A 15,705-nucleotide genomic window follows, 5' to 3' on the forward strand; every position below is an offset into this window, starting at 1 on the left:
TTAGGACTGAAATAAAAAGCTTCTTTTTCTTTAGCAATACTTGGTAATATATTTTCTTGCTTGTTACACAAGCTTAATTTGCTATCAGTGTTTTCAAAGAGCATCTGGAATTTTGGGCTGAGAAAATCAATGTTTAAGATTATGGTGAAACTTTAGTGTCTAATGGTATGTCTACACTACAGGCCCAGGAGCAAACTCAAGTACTGGACTTCTGTCAACCAGGCAAGGCTGCTGTTGAGCAGGCTGGCTGTGAGGAAGGTAGATGTGAGCCTACCCATGCGATTTGGTCAAGTTCATGTCTGTGGCTTTTCTTTATGTAGCAATATCACATAGCCTGAGTTCCTGAGACACTTTAGCAAATCTCTGCAGAAGCTTGCTAGAGTGTAGTGTTTTTGATGAACTATGAATATTTTACCATTTGCGTTTTAGACCTATCTTGCCTTTCTCTTAACATTCAATGAGAAGCTGTCTCTAAGCTTCCCTTTTGCACCCTTTGAAGACATTCCCTTTTCTGTGAAACTGTCTGGCTGTAGCCAGCAAACCTGAAAGACCTAATGAAGGCTCAAAATCTAGTCCACCATTTTCCGTCCTTTAAGGAAGGCTATCTAGTAAACAGTACTAGGTTTAGACTTGGATTTATATAAAATTTAGACTTAGATTTTTATAAATTACATATTGGGAAATAAAATCAGGGCCCACTGTGTTTATGAGAAGGAAATTAGTTGCTGGAAGTGAATCTTCTTTCTTAACTGATTCTTTGAACTAGCTAAAGAAGGAGATGAGGTAGTGAATAAAAAGGGAAAGTTGAAGAGCGTTTCCAAGTCCTAACAGCAGCTTTGTTTGTATAGCACACAGTCTATATCCCAGTATAATACATGGTATTGCGCAGGCTATATTCTCCCTGTGGAATGGACAAGGATTTTTCATTTCATGCTTCATTCACAGCCAGCTGCAGTGATTTCACAGAGTCATTGCCGACAGCAGATATGTCACAAATCCCATTTCCACTACAACAGTAGAAAATACCAAAACCAGTATCACATTGCCTTGAAAGAGAGAGAGAGGAAGGTAGAGAGGAAGCGCCTAGTGTGTGTGGCCATGTGTTAAAAAGTTCTTTTACAGAATGAATCTTGAATGTTTCAAGATGTGCATTTTCCATTGCTGACTAGGGTGACAACAGCACTAGTGGCTTCCGTAGGGACCTTACAGTTCTGGAGGAGGAGAACAAGATGTTTGTTTTAGAGATAGGAGGCCAGGTTCAGTTCTGACCTTACTCTATGAATATTACAGGAAGAATACTCCTGTGGAATATTGTTGTGATGTGCTTAGAATCTAAGCAGATTTTCTTGGCAAAGCCTATTCTAGTTCACTTTCTCTCAAAGAAATATTAGGGGTTTAAACTGATCGTAGTAAAAAGATAATCCTTACTCTTTGTTCTAGCATTCTGCCCTAGTTATGTTTGTCCAAGCCAATGGTCTGTGAAGTATGTTAACACTGAGAAAAAAAAACAGTGAATTTTATTAAAGGTGTGTCCCAGAAGCAGTGTGTATTAGCTGTCTTATCTCTTGTCCCAAGTGGAAATGAATCTTCATGCATGACCATTTATGATTTAGAAAAGCTTGGGTAAACAAGTAAAATCATTACATATGATAAGGATTTATTACTGTTGTATTCTGAGATGACCTGCTCTAGCCAGTTTAGCGTTTGAAGTTAAGGCCCTGCTACTACAAGGCTTGCACAGCAACTTAATTGCGTCCTGTGCAACTCAGAGTCAGTATTTTAAGTTAAACATGCTTAGGCTTTAGCAAGATCAGAAAATGACATGTATTAGAGGGGGCCAGTTACTTGCTCAACTCCTATATATATTATCTCCAATAAATCTGTAATTTAAGTCATCTCATATCCTAAAATGTCTGTTTATATTTGGAAACAGAAGAAACATTGAATCTTAAATCTCCTGAGCAAACGCTTAGAAAAGGGCTGCAAAGAGCATATACTTCAAATGGAGAGTTCATAGCCCCCAGAAATTTTTAACAGGCTTCTTTGGCTAAAGGGTGGGTAAACAAAAGACGTTTGAAAGGATTTATCAAAGCACAGAAACAAGTCTGAACAATCTCAAATCAACAAAACATGCAAAATGAATTGTAAGTATCATGTCTCTCATGGACTGCTGTTTCCAGGTGAATAGGGCGGCACATCTTTTTGCTTTTAACAAAAAACAAAATACCTGTTACTTCTTCTACCTGTCCAGAATCGCTAATATGCAGCCCAGAAAGCGGCAGAGGATTTTTTTTTTTTTTTTTTTTTTTTTTTACAGTTACAGTGCTGGTAAACACTATATTGATAGGCAATATAGCAAAGGCACTGGATTTGTTAATGATTATTAACTTAAATTTTTTTCCATAGATTTTTCATTTAAATTTCAAAGAATCAGAAAGTTCAGCTCTGCAGATTTTCCATTTTGTAACTGGCAGTTATATGTTACTTCCCTCTGCTTGGCGTTGTTCTTTCCTTACTGATACGGAGATGGCAACTGTAAGAGTATTTAGTTTGCATATATATGTAATCTGTTAAAAGACAAAATAGTTGTAAATTCTTCATTTTACAGTCAGTTTCATGATTATTTAATAACGGGATTGGCAACACAAAACCCACCTGTAGGGCTTTTGCTACTCATTCCCTCTCCAATTGCGTTCACATTCACTTTCTGTTAAATTCCAAAGAGTCAATTGATGATGTTCCTAGGGCCTGTAACCTTTGTGGTGATTAGATGTTATATTTTTTTCTGCCCCCTCCCCTTTCCCCCCCCCCAGGTTAACCCTCTACAGCTTTCCTGTCTTCTCATTCTTCCAGCCTGCAGTTACTTGGTTTCTAGCTTCTGATTTGCAAGAACAATTCAGTTTCTTTCTGTACAATGTCAATGATACTCAAAATTAAATAAAATGGTCTTTGAATATTTCAGAGATGAGGCATTTATATTTTTCTTATCTTAGCAACTCATCCTACTGATGTAGGAAGTGAAATGCAAGCCCAAATCCCAAGTAACTTTTCCTGCTCTTATCAGAACAGTTCTGCAGAGCAAAGTTGTTTCTTTTACTAGAATGTGAATAGCTTTTGGTACAATGTGGACAGTTATCTAGAAAGATGTTGGTAAATTATCCAAGGAAAGGCAAAGAACTGAGTATCTTCAGCCTCATACAAATAAATGAGCTACATCTGAAGATTTAAGCAATCAGATTTGCATAATGAACATGTTTATGCCACATTATAGTCACCTGGTTTACAAATTAAGTGAACATTTCACTATTAGCAGCTGTCATAGTAGAGAAATTAAACATCCAGGAGAAAATAGTTTGTAAGGCTATGCAAATGACATTGTGCTTTGTGCTTTTTAACTTCTGATCTTCAAGAAATTTTGGTGGTGGTTGAAAATGGCAGGATTAACGTAATGTAGGTTTTAGTGATTTGGATAGGGGATTACTTTTCAATTTTCTTCCGTTTAAGCCACGCAAGTGGCCATCTGTGTATCTTCTGATTCTAGTACTTCTATTTCGTTATCTGTTTCATGTGTCTACCATTATCTGTTACAATCTTTTCCACAAAGTTTTTTTTTCTTTCTTTTTTTTTTTTTCCAGCTTTGTCTAGTGCAAAACTATTTTAACTTCAGCCAATGGCCTTAGGCCTCATTTTAAGGAAGATTTTCAAACAAAAACCAATTTATCTACTTGTGTACCTCTGAAAATCCTGCAAATAATATCACACAATTTAGGCAACTTATCCAAATATACTGTTTTGTTAAATACGGTACTGATGCTTTTCCTGCAGGCTCTCTAATTTCTCTCTGATGTTAACTACATCTTTCATCCTCTTTTCATGGTTTTTCCCCCTACTAAGTGTGAAGTTGAACATTGCCTGTCTCTCTTCCTTATTTTTTGCTCGGAAAATCAATAATTGCTACAAAGATGCATGCCATTATCTCTATGGTCTGTTCTGTAGCTTTTGATACATTGCATTTACTCTTGTGGTTCATGCTTTTACCCCATTCAAACTTCAGGTATAGAGCCTTGCTAGAAACCCAGCTTAGAAGTGGTGAGGTAAAAAGAGTTTTGGATGCTTTAATGTGGAAATAATACCTTCAATTTACTTGGGAGTAGATTTGCTGTCTTGGGTTTGGACTGGCACTAACTCAGAGGAAGAAGCAATTTTTAGTATAGATGAAATCAATAAAGTGTAGAGGTAGGCACTTGGGGATGCTGAAAATTGCCCCCAAAGTCAGTGGCATTGTTGGAACTAGCAGAGGCCTTATTTCACAGATCTTTGTTCAATGGTTATTTTTCTGTGCCATTCTTGATTTTTGACATTGCTGTACACTTTCGAGTGAACTTTATCGTCATGCCTGCTCCATCTGTTTGTTCGTCTTAAACGTTGGTTTGTGATGTTTTAATGAAGTGACTGTGCCTTGCCTTGTTGGGGTATTGTCTAATGCTAGAGCCTGACCTGCGTCTTCACAAGGTACTTTGTTGGACATACTAAATAATATAGAAATTGTAAGCGTACTGTGTTTCACAAACTAAAATTGGCCCAATGAGGCTAGGAAAGATACCGGAGACAATTGTTTACATTAGACTTAGATTTTATTTAGTGAGTCATCTGTCCTAGCTCTTTGATTCTCCAGGGTTTGGGTTGGCAGTTGCTTTTTGTAAAACTTCTGAGGTTAAATAACCCAGCTGAACTCAAAAAAAATAGACTTGGCTACCAGCCAAACAGCTCTCAAAGTGAGGCATCCCAGAAGGATAATGTTTTCAACCTTTCAAATCTCAAATGGTTCACTGCAGTTCTAATTACAGTCTCCCATCAAAACAACCTCCAATAGAGAGAAGTGAAAAAAATACAAAGTGCGTAATTTCTCTATACAAAGATAAGACAATTGATTGCAACCTATAAAGCTACCAATTATGGAAGATTTGCTTGTTGCGTATTTTTACTGTTACTATAGAATAAAACTCAGGTTTCCAGGTGCTGTCACCGACATCTAGTGTGACTGAACAAATGAGATGTTTTAAAAACCATGCAGTAAATCACTGAGCTCTCAGGGCCCCGACTGTAAGCATTTAATTGCCATTGACGGTTCTGGCCAATTAAGTCTCTGTAGTAATGATAGCATCAGCAAAAATTACTGGATCTTTTATGTTCAGATAACCACAGTTCCTAATTGGAGTATGGTTTCAATGAAATCTCTTTCTCTGTTACCAAAACTAACATTAGTGATCACAGGAATCAGCGTTTCAATCAGTGGGCTGTGAACTTTGCTATGGGTGAGAAAGGCAGTCAGGATTATTGCAAGGCACTGAAAATGTTGATATAGTTTAAAGCAAAGAAAATATTACTCCTTCTCTCTCATTGCCCCTCAAGATTTCTGGATATATCAGAGCCATATAGCATGCACTTAATGAGACAGAGCCAAGCCTGAGTTTCTGCACTCTTTCAAAGGGCATTATTAATATGCGCTTGATGTTACTGTAATGTGATATATGGTTTCCGGTCAGAAAGACATTTGTTCTCTCTTTGCAACATAGTCGTCTTACTCTCACTCATATAAGAAAATCATGACAGTATAGTACTCAAAATAAGATGTCTGTAGTATGAAACTCCTAATAAAAACTCATACTTGACCAGCCGTGGGTTATATCTTTATTATCTTGCAATCCCTATCAAATATTTTTCAGGGATTAGCAAGAGAAAGGCCTTGCTGGAAGTACTAGCTCGACCCTCCATTCTGCCTGTTCTTCCTCACATGCCCTGCAATTTGAAAAGCCAGGCAAGTCTCTTCTGAATTTCATCTACCCGTTAGGTGAGGGACTGGAGCGGCTGAGCTTCCCGGTCTGCTGCTGCCAGTAACAAGGCAGCCCAGGGGAGGAAAACGAACTGGATGATTCTAGTCAGTCTGCAAATTGTTGGGCCCCTGGGGTCTCTGCTGAGAAAGAAGACTCCCTGGTGACTCCAGCTGAATGCAGTCTGAAGGGGTCAGGGCACAGGACTGATGACTTCTCTGCCCTGCTGGGTGGATTTACAAGTGTTCTTGTATTATGGGATTGCAGGATGTTTGTTGTTACAGGCAGTGTTGTATTTTCGCACTTTTATGCATCCCTGTTAAGTTCTTATTATTTCAATTGCAATTTTAAGCTTTTCTGTAGAATTCCTTTCTCAATATTTTTAAAACAATATAGGCTAATTTAATCAAGCAGTTCCTAGAATAATAGGGAAGTTATGCTAATTTTTGGAAATAAAAGTGTATCTCTCTCTTGCTGGTAAGATAATATGCTCTTATTTTATGAGCAACTTGCTCTCTTTTATTTGGAGAGTTAGAACTGTGTCTTTAATACATTCAAAGCTCATCAGGAAAGGATCACACAGAATGAATCCTGTGAGCAAAGGTAATTGGCACTACGCCAGCTAGTGCTGCAGCCTTGTATACTGGTCAGGAAGAGCCTTTGTGGGAGCGTATTTCAGTAAGAGCAGTTGAGGAGTTAAGGTAAGCCTAATTACTGGATTTGGAATGAGGAAATATTATTACAGCTATTTAAGAATGATCATTATTAAAATGCCCTAAAGTTTTTGTCATTGTTGAGGCTGCACATTGTTTTTGTTGATAACCTCTGGGCTCCAGCACTAAACTGCAACTTGAGGCTCCTGTGTTTGCCCCTGCCTTGAGTAGTCTTGGTCCCCAGTTCATTGCTTTGTGCCTCAGTTTCGCAAGCTACAAAATGGGATAATGATAGTGACCTAAGCTTAGGTGCTTTGAAATCAACTGATAAAAAGAAATAATACAAAACCTAGGTATTACTGTGGTTTACTATGGTTACAGGTCTCCTCAGAGATTCAAAAATGTGCATTTTAGTCCCATGTGAGATTTCTGTTTGGAGTAAGTTGGTTTTTATGCTACGTTTCTTATTTCAGGATTAGGCCCCATTTCAGGTCTAGAAATTGCCTAACTAGCACAGCCACCGTAGCTGGACACTGAACTTTAATGGAGCTTTTGCTTTGGTCTTTGAGCACTTGTGTGTTTCAGTATAGACAGGGAGGGCTCAGCGCTTGTAAATGTTTATCTGATTTTATGATGATGAATTGGATCTTAAATGTTCTGCATCCTTTCTGTTTTATTCTTGCTCTACAGAAGGCAGCTATGGTCCTCTGCATTCATGTAGATGACATTTGCAAAACTTTCCAAAGCACCTAAAAGGTTTTTAAACCCTATTAAGTGCCAGTTGCAAAACTCTGTAGCATGTTATTAGCTTCACTATATACTAATTTTGCAGTGGTGGGGATGACTGCAGTAAGGGCAAGGCACCTTGTCTTTACTATTCTCCAGAACAGTACCTACCAACACTGCCTTAAAATAAGGTAATAATTCCTGCTCTTTTGCCCCAAGGCACTCTGATTTTAGCTTTGTTTTCCTATGTGACATTAAAGCTGCAACAGTAATTGTGCAGCGTGTAAGCTATGGTCTCCTATTTAACAGGATAAAGTCTGTTGTTCTCCTCTACAACTGCAAAGAGAGCATGTTGCTCTGAGGCTTACAGGACTCCAGTAACACTTGTACCTTTTAATAAACAAACACTCATGTGAGTGCTCGGGAAGACGTCTAGTTAGATTCCTGTGATAAACAATACGAAGAAGCTCTTAATAATACTTGGCTTTCAGCAGAATTTGTTGTATAGCCAAATGATTTACTTTGCCTGAGATGGAACACAGAGAAAACTGTAAAAACAAGGATAAGAATTTTTATGTTTTCCAGTGTACTTTGTGAGATGATTTCTATTAGAACTAGGTCAATGGTGAGAATTAAACAGAAGATGGGACTAGCCTGCAAGTCCAGATTTGCTGAACAAATTCAGTTTGGAGTATGAGCACGTGCCTACAGTCTGAATTCAGACCTAAATGCATGAGCATCTGGTAGATGGAGCACTGAACTGAGGGCCAGGAGAGATGCGTGGCAGTTGTACCTCTAGTGCTGAGCTGGTGTGCAATTTGTCCAAAGACCTTTTTTTTCCCCAGTATCCCTTTTTCTCTTTGTACCCCTTTTTGGCTTTGCATACTATGAAAATCTACAGCAGTAGAAATTCTTCCACAGGCCAAGTGTCTAGCCTTATCCCAGTTATGACCTGTGAGCAGTATGATAATGCAAACAACAAACATGAATTCCAATCCTAATTCCATTCCTGATGGCATCTTAAATATGTATAGCTCTTCACTTCTAAGAGGGGAATGAGCTAATGACAGTATCTTCCCTTTATTAATCACCATCACTTAATGCTCTTTTCAATATGTGGCATTGATTTCCGTTTCTCTTTTTGTCCCATTGCCCATGCAGGGTCAGTTCATAGTGTCCTTTCTCTCATTGCTACTCCCATTTCTTGCCAGGAATAGAGCAGTTTCACTGTAGTGCAAGCTTGTTGGTAGGCTGGTATTATTGCTTCTGTTTCCCATAATCTTTTTCCCTTTACACAAATGCAATAGATACAATCTTTTACATTATACAAACTCAATTCATGCTCAACAACGCAGGGGCCAGATAATGGAATTGGGAGACTCTCCCTGTAGGTCCCAAGTTCAGATTTGGCTCGTGATGGTAATGACTGAAACCTGCTGCAACTGAATGGCTCTTTCAGTGTCCTGTGAGAAATTAATTTACTGGTTTAGTCAGCTCCGAGCCTTGTTCTGTTCTAAGAAGTGTACCAGATTCAGTCTCTGTTGGCCTCTTGTGCCTTGGTTAACTAAACCAGAGCTGAATGAGCTTAAGGTTTTTCAATTTTGTGCCTTTCATGGGAACTGAACTTGCTAATGAAACAAATGAAAATACAGTGTAAATTCAGAATTTGGCTATTCAGATGTTGAGGCCTAATATTCTAAGACATATTATGGCAATAATTTTATATATGCTGCAACTTCTGTGCACGCTTTTGAGTTTTATCAGGGGATATTTTTTTAGACTGGTTTACATTTGTGCCTGCTTTATATCCATTTTACGTTGCTAAATGCTAAAGGGATATAAAGGAGTATTGGTACAAATGACCATTTATCTTTCCTAAAGTTTTCCACTTCTGTAAATTTGTCCATATATATTAAGTAGTCCTGGAACACAAGATGTTCATTTTAGGTGAGTCACTTTGAAAGGTTTATAAATGTCTTGGTCTGTTTTAGTCCTTAATTACTTGAGGTGACCTACTCCAGTCAAATCATCTTTGCACATCAGGAAATACGCTAAGAAAGTGTGACACAGTTGCTGCAGGTTTGCCTGACTGCTTGGATACTTTTCAAAAAACAGTTGAAACAAAGAAGCCCACATTACCAGGGGGCTGAACCCCCCACTACCAGCCCCCTGACTACTTGACATACACTGACTCAAAAAAGGAGAATATTTTTGGCCATCTAGTCAGATTTTAGATTAAAAACAGAGCTGCTGCAAAATTAAATTCTTTCTAAAGTGTAGGAAGAAAGGATTTACAGGAATTCAAACATCAGTTTTAAAAATTATAGGAAAACATGGGGAAAATTGCAAACTTTTAATAGTAAGTGAGGAGGCATTAACAAAACCAGTAGCTAAACCAATATGAAAACATATGCTTCTCTTAGCAGGTGTTTTGGTTTTTTTGTTTCTTGGTTTTTTTTAAGCTTACATTTCTATTTCTATCTCCTGGCACAGCCACAGCATTGTAAAAGGGCATTATGTAACTGAAAGCAATGTCCACGGTGCTAGGTATTTTGAGCATAACAAATTAACTCCTGTAATAGTAAGATTTCATTTGGATCAAGCAAAGCAGTTGATTTACCTGTCAAGATGTCTTGGGCTGGTGACTTTTGCCTTTAGTTTCTGGGGGCTGAGTTGCCTATCTTTTTGAACATAATCAGTAATTTCTCTTATGAAAACTGGGACTTACTGGTGGCATTTGATGATGACTATGACAGTTGCTCAGTTTTCCCTTGAAAGCCAGTTTTGTCTGTAAACATTTGCAGCACGAATCCAAGTTCAGGTTTCTGTCTGGCTATTAAAAGACTGACCTGGATGACCCAATATATCAATGGTAAGCCACATTTTTAAACACAGTATATAATTCCTTATCCTTACATTTATCTTGCAGTTTACTGTGGAAGACCCATCTATTTTTTGATCCTGTTGCTCATGAATAAATAATAGGACAGGCTGTCTTCTCAACAGCTGCTTTTCTTTCCTTCATTCTGCCAGTGATGCAGAAAGTCACCGTGCATTTGCATATGAAATACCAACTCCAGTTCACATTGCGTATCCTGGACCAATGCACGGGAGAATAATGAAGCACCAAGCAGTGCTTTTAGATCTCTGTGGGCAATGTACCGTATTTGAATATGGCTCAGGTGGTGGCCTGTGGACATTGTGCTCTTATTCAGACTTAGTCTAAATTTAAGCATTCAGCACATCCCTGCCCTTTGGAACTATCCATTTGAACATCAGTAACATTTTATAGCTTGCCTGTCATAATGGAAACAGTTGGGGTCTAAACTGCTGTAAGATCATCGCACTTAAAACTGAGCACGTATTGTGAATTGGAGTCATTGTACAGAATAAAGAGGGTTGAGCGATAAATTTGTGTATCGTAATTGTCTGTATTATAGAAAGAATGCCTTTCAAATTTGTCTGCTCCAAATTCCTCTTGTTGTTGTTTCTTCAGGGCATAAAAATCTTTGAAAGAAAGAGGGAAAATAACAACAGCAAAACTATCTCTTCGTAATGATAGAAAATAGTTACATAAAATGAGGGAGTCTGAGAAATTTGAAAATCAAAAAGAATGCTAAGCAGAAACCTAGAATAAACAAAAATAGATCTTCAGCCTTTCAGGACATACGCACATTCTTGTCTTTCTGCCCTCTGCATGTTGGTACGTCCAGAGCTTAGGTCCTATGCTGTGGTATCTCAAAACCTGTCCTGTGCGTGTCCCAGCTGTACCTGGACTCTCTCTTGTCAGAACACCCCCATGTCTGTTCTTCCTCTCCTCTGCGTTACGAACACAGAGTGTTGGGATCGGTGTCTGGAGCAGGAGTGTCTCCTGGGTCACTGTCAAGTTTTTGCATGTGAAATATAGTGACAGACACAAACTCCTAGGTAGCTACAGACATGTGGCAGTGCATTGTACCTCCCTCTGAAAACCTTTAGCTCCTTTACAAGCAGTAGATAAATAAGCTTCGCAGTAGCTCCTTGAGGCACTTAATTATTGACCCCTGTAGGAAAGGAATGATACGAGCCTTGCCAAATCACTGTTGGTATCACATCTGGGTAGCAGGATATGTAATGATTTCTACTCTTGTGCCTTATACATTAGATCATGTTTGTTCCCTGATGAATCAGTGTTGTGAACTTCAAGGTCAAGCACTGCAGATAACCATCTCAGTTTTAATTTTCTTATTGCTTATTGAATACAGAAAGCATTTAACAAGATCAGTTTAAACCCAGACAATAGTCAGATAAAACATATGTTTTACTTCAGTAGGTAGTTCATCTGTTACTAATTCTAGCGCAGACTAGATCAAATATTTGTTTTGCTCCCAAACTAGGATTGTTGACCATTGGTAAGAGCAATTAAACTTTTAGTTCAATAGCATACTTTCTCCTTTAGTTATGCAGCGATCTCATACTTACATATCGGTGTAAGTCCATCCAGAAGAATGAAGCCCAAATGGTAAGGGGATGTACAATTACTTTTGTCTCAGCCAACAAACACACTTTTCTAATTAAAAATCTTCGTGGAATATTTATAACCAAGGAGAAGAAGATATCTCCCAACAGTAAGTCTGTCAAAAATACTGAGTGCGAAGTGGAAGTCCTCAGAGTAAGCGAATCAGAAACTTTCCTGTAATGCTTGTCTTCGTTTTCCCAGCTCTGAAGGCCTGAATGACAGTTTGGATAAAATATATATGCTCTTATTAAAAAATAAATTAAATTCACTGAAGAAATTACTAGATGAAAATGTGTCACTTGCATTATGTAGGAGGTCAAACTAGATTTTAACAATGTTACTTACTGGTCTTAAAAGTGTGTGAACACCTAATACAAAGATGTGTGAACACACTCAGAGAGTTCAGTGGAGTTTATGGCTGACTACAGATGAACTCCCAGTCTCAGGTGCAGAATATAGTTTGCCTTCTCCCAGTAATCTCCAAATGCCTCTAACAGTTTTTTTCATCAGTGGATTTTGAAGGAGTTGGTGTCATTGTTCCCATGCTACAGACGGGGGCATGGAAAAATGATCTGACTTACACCAGGCAGCTGAACAGGCAAAGGCCAGAGCCAGAAATAAAACCAGGTCTCTGGAACAGTGTTTCCTTCTGTTCTATACCATATATTCCCTGTACTTCCATGGGGTGTTTCTGGGGTGCTGTGACGCTGATGACTCTCACAGATGTCCTTCAAGTGGCCCTTTTTTTGTGAGGAGCAGAGTTTGGTGTGCCAAGCAGCACTGAAATGAGCAGTTACTCAGCTCTGTGCTGCACGCAAATGCACATGGATTAATTCTGTTCCTTCAAGAGGTATCTATAAAAGCTGTGCATGAAGAGGAGCTTGGAAGAAGAGTCCCTATCATCTCCCTGTATGTGAAACTGAAGCACTAAGCGTCTGGTTCCAAGAAATAGAAACTCAACATTTTTCCGTCAGTCATGATCTTAATTGTGTATTGTAGAGATCTAATTCCTGCAATGCCTTTCTTTTTCTTTTTCTTTTTTCCTTATCTGGAGTAGTGGACATAACCCGGTTCATCTCCCTGCAGATAAAAATCCCCAGTAGAGTACATTCCTTTCAATTCATATTTCTGTTGAAAGGAAGATGGGAGCAGACAGGAATATTCTGCTTCATTTGTATCATCTTTATCTGAATGAATTTCACCTCATAAATCCTCTGACATCTCTTCATTTTGCCTTTCCTTAGTTTCATTGCCCAAAATAGTGTCTCTGAAAACTGCTATTTATAGCACAGGATGGGGAAGGAGAGAGAAGAAAAGAAGTGATCTCACCCACTGTTGCTTATCACCCTTATTCAGTGTATTGCTTGTGTAGGTAGGTTGGGAGCATGCTAGCATCCATTTAAAAAAAAATGAAGTGTTTGCATCCTGCAGCCAGTGATAGCCTGCTATAGGCCTACTTCTATAACCCCAAGCTAAAACAACTAGAACACCTAGAACTCGGGTACTTCAGTGCCATTAAGGCTTTCTTATAACTTCCTGCTGTGATTATTTCTGACCTGTCCATAAAAATCTTGGACAATCTGCTATCTGTATAATGGCATTGAAAAGGTTTTTATTTTACTCATCTGTATGGAGCTATTTAAAAACTCGGTTCTCTAGAATGAATTTTATACAGAACCTTATTGATTTTATCTTTGCAAAAAGTTCCCATCAGTCTGAGAAAGCTTTCACTTCGTTGTTTTGTAGTTCTGTGTTTTAGACTGGCATGTTAACTGCTGGAGGCAGATTCAAGCCTCAGCCTCAGAGAGTTTTGTTTGTCATTAAATACATGTATACATGATGTACGTGACATGTTTAAATATACGGATTTAAGCTAAGGTTCTTAGCAGCATCTGCTACAATAGACTTCATTGCATACTTCTCCTGCAGTAAGTATATCCTCCTACTATTTTTAGCAGCTTGGATAACACATCCAGTCTACCGTCTACCAGTATAATTGTAGCAATCCACATCTTGTTCCCCCAAAAAAGGAAAGTAACAAAATTAAACTTTCCTTACTTGCAGGGAGTTTTGAGCTGCTTCCCTGGGCTCCTCATGGGCTGCATTTGGTCTTATTTTGCCTGGGAGGGAATAGAGTCCCCTGGGGCAAGTGGTCAAGAGAGAAATCCAAGCCCAAGAGAGGGCCCCAGGAGGCTCCTCTCAGGCTCCATACAGGCGGGCAGTTTTCAAGCTTCTGATCGATTGCAACAGATTTGCAACCATACCTGATATTGAGGAGGAAAAATGCTAAGTTTAATTCATCAAAGATTGAAAGAGTAGCAACGTTAGTAGATATACAGGCTTCTTCCTCTGTTCCTGCAAGTTTTTGGAATTCTTCTGGAATCTGGTGCATGTAGCTTTTTAACATGTCACCCTACAGTAAATACAGTGCTAACTATAATGTGAAATATCTGAACATTTTTTTTACCCTTTGTAATTCCTAACATCTGGATCTTTTTTGTGAAATGATTGTGCTATCTTCATAATGTCATAAAATTTTCTGATGGGAAAAAAATTCTATGCTCTATTTTCTGTTTGGATTTTGAGCATCAGTCCGAAGTTTATTTTCTCTCCTGTCTGAAGCATATAGCAGCAAAATGAGGAGATGTCTTTCCTTTTAACATAGACTTTGCAAAAAAAAAAAAAAAAAAAGAGAAACAGCCTTGAGGGAGGCAGACTTCCTCTTGAACACAAAAATTATGGTTTTATTACTGAGGAGGGTAACTTGGCAGAAGCAACAGAAATGTCATTTTAGATAAAAACTAAAGGAAAAGTTTTAAAATACTTTGTTTCATAGAAATTTTAAGGAGATAAATTGCCTGAAGTGAATACAAGAAGTCATTAAATTGGAATCTGGATATGCAGCATGAAATGCATATAGTTGAATCTGTACATCTGACAGAACTTTCTGCATTGCTAATGAAAGTTCGTTATGGATCTTTGCATATTCCTTGCACAATCCCCTCAACAGGCCAACTCTTTCTGCCCCAGTAGATCAATTAACTTTTCTTCACCATCTGTTCAGCCAGCCCATAGTTCTGTCAACAGTGTGTCTTGGTGGTGGCTTTTGGAAGCTGGGGAGGAGGCAGGTGCCAGTGGTGTGCTGGAGTGTACTTGCTGCATACTGGCTTAGCAGACTGAAAAACACTTGAAAAGAGGACTTGCTGGTGGGGGACAGTGATCCTATCTGTAGGTTAGTCTTCAGTTAAATAAAAGTTGGTTTTGGTCCTCCTTGTGGTTTTCAGAATAGTGCAAGGAAACAGATAACTTAAGTTGTACCCCTAGCAGAAGCCTGATTCTAGTTTCATCAAAATCAATGTAATCTCGCCCTGACCTTCTATGAGGTTTGGATGGGCCCATGGGAGAACAAGGTTTATGGACCTGCTAAATTATGGAAGGGCTTCCAAAAGTCCTCCATGCCCAGAAGCTGCCACTTGGGATGTTGTGTCTGTTAGAAAAGGACAAAAAGGTAAATGCTATAGAAAAAAATAAACCTGATGGCTACTGAGCCTTTTTGAAAATCTGTCTGCTGAGACCTGTGCTGGAAGATATGCCACGTACTTATGTAGCTATGAAGATATTTCTCATCTGCTGATGCTCTGTGGAATGGGCCATAGAAACGTAACTACAGAGTACTATCGATTATATGAGCCACTGTTAAAAGACACTTGGAAATCCATGGGTAGAAAAAGGGAATTTCAATGATGGAAGGATTTTTGGGTACAGTGCCTCTGTAGAACATCACCTCTCTAGAGTTATGTAATGCTTAACATTTCTTTTTCATTTTAAAGAGTACCAGTGTTGTTTTTTAATACTAAAATATATTGTTAGCGTCTGTCCTGCATTCAAAGAAGTGTTGTTCGATAACAAAGTGATACGAGCACAAAGAGCTGAATACAAGAAACTTTAGGAGAGAAATTGATTTACACTTTAAGAGGATTTTGCTAGACAGAAAAGC

Source organism: Rhea pennata, chromosome 28 (assembly GCF_028389875.1).
Source record: "Rhea pennata isolate bPtePen1 chromosome 28, bPtePen1.pri, whole genome shotgun sequence".
Taxonomy (NCBI): Eukaryota; Metazoa; Chordata; class Aves; order Rheiformes; family Rheidae; genus Rhea; species Rhea pennata.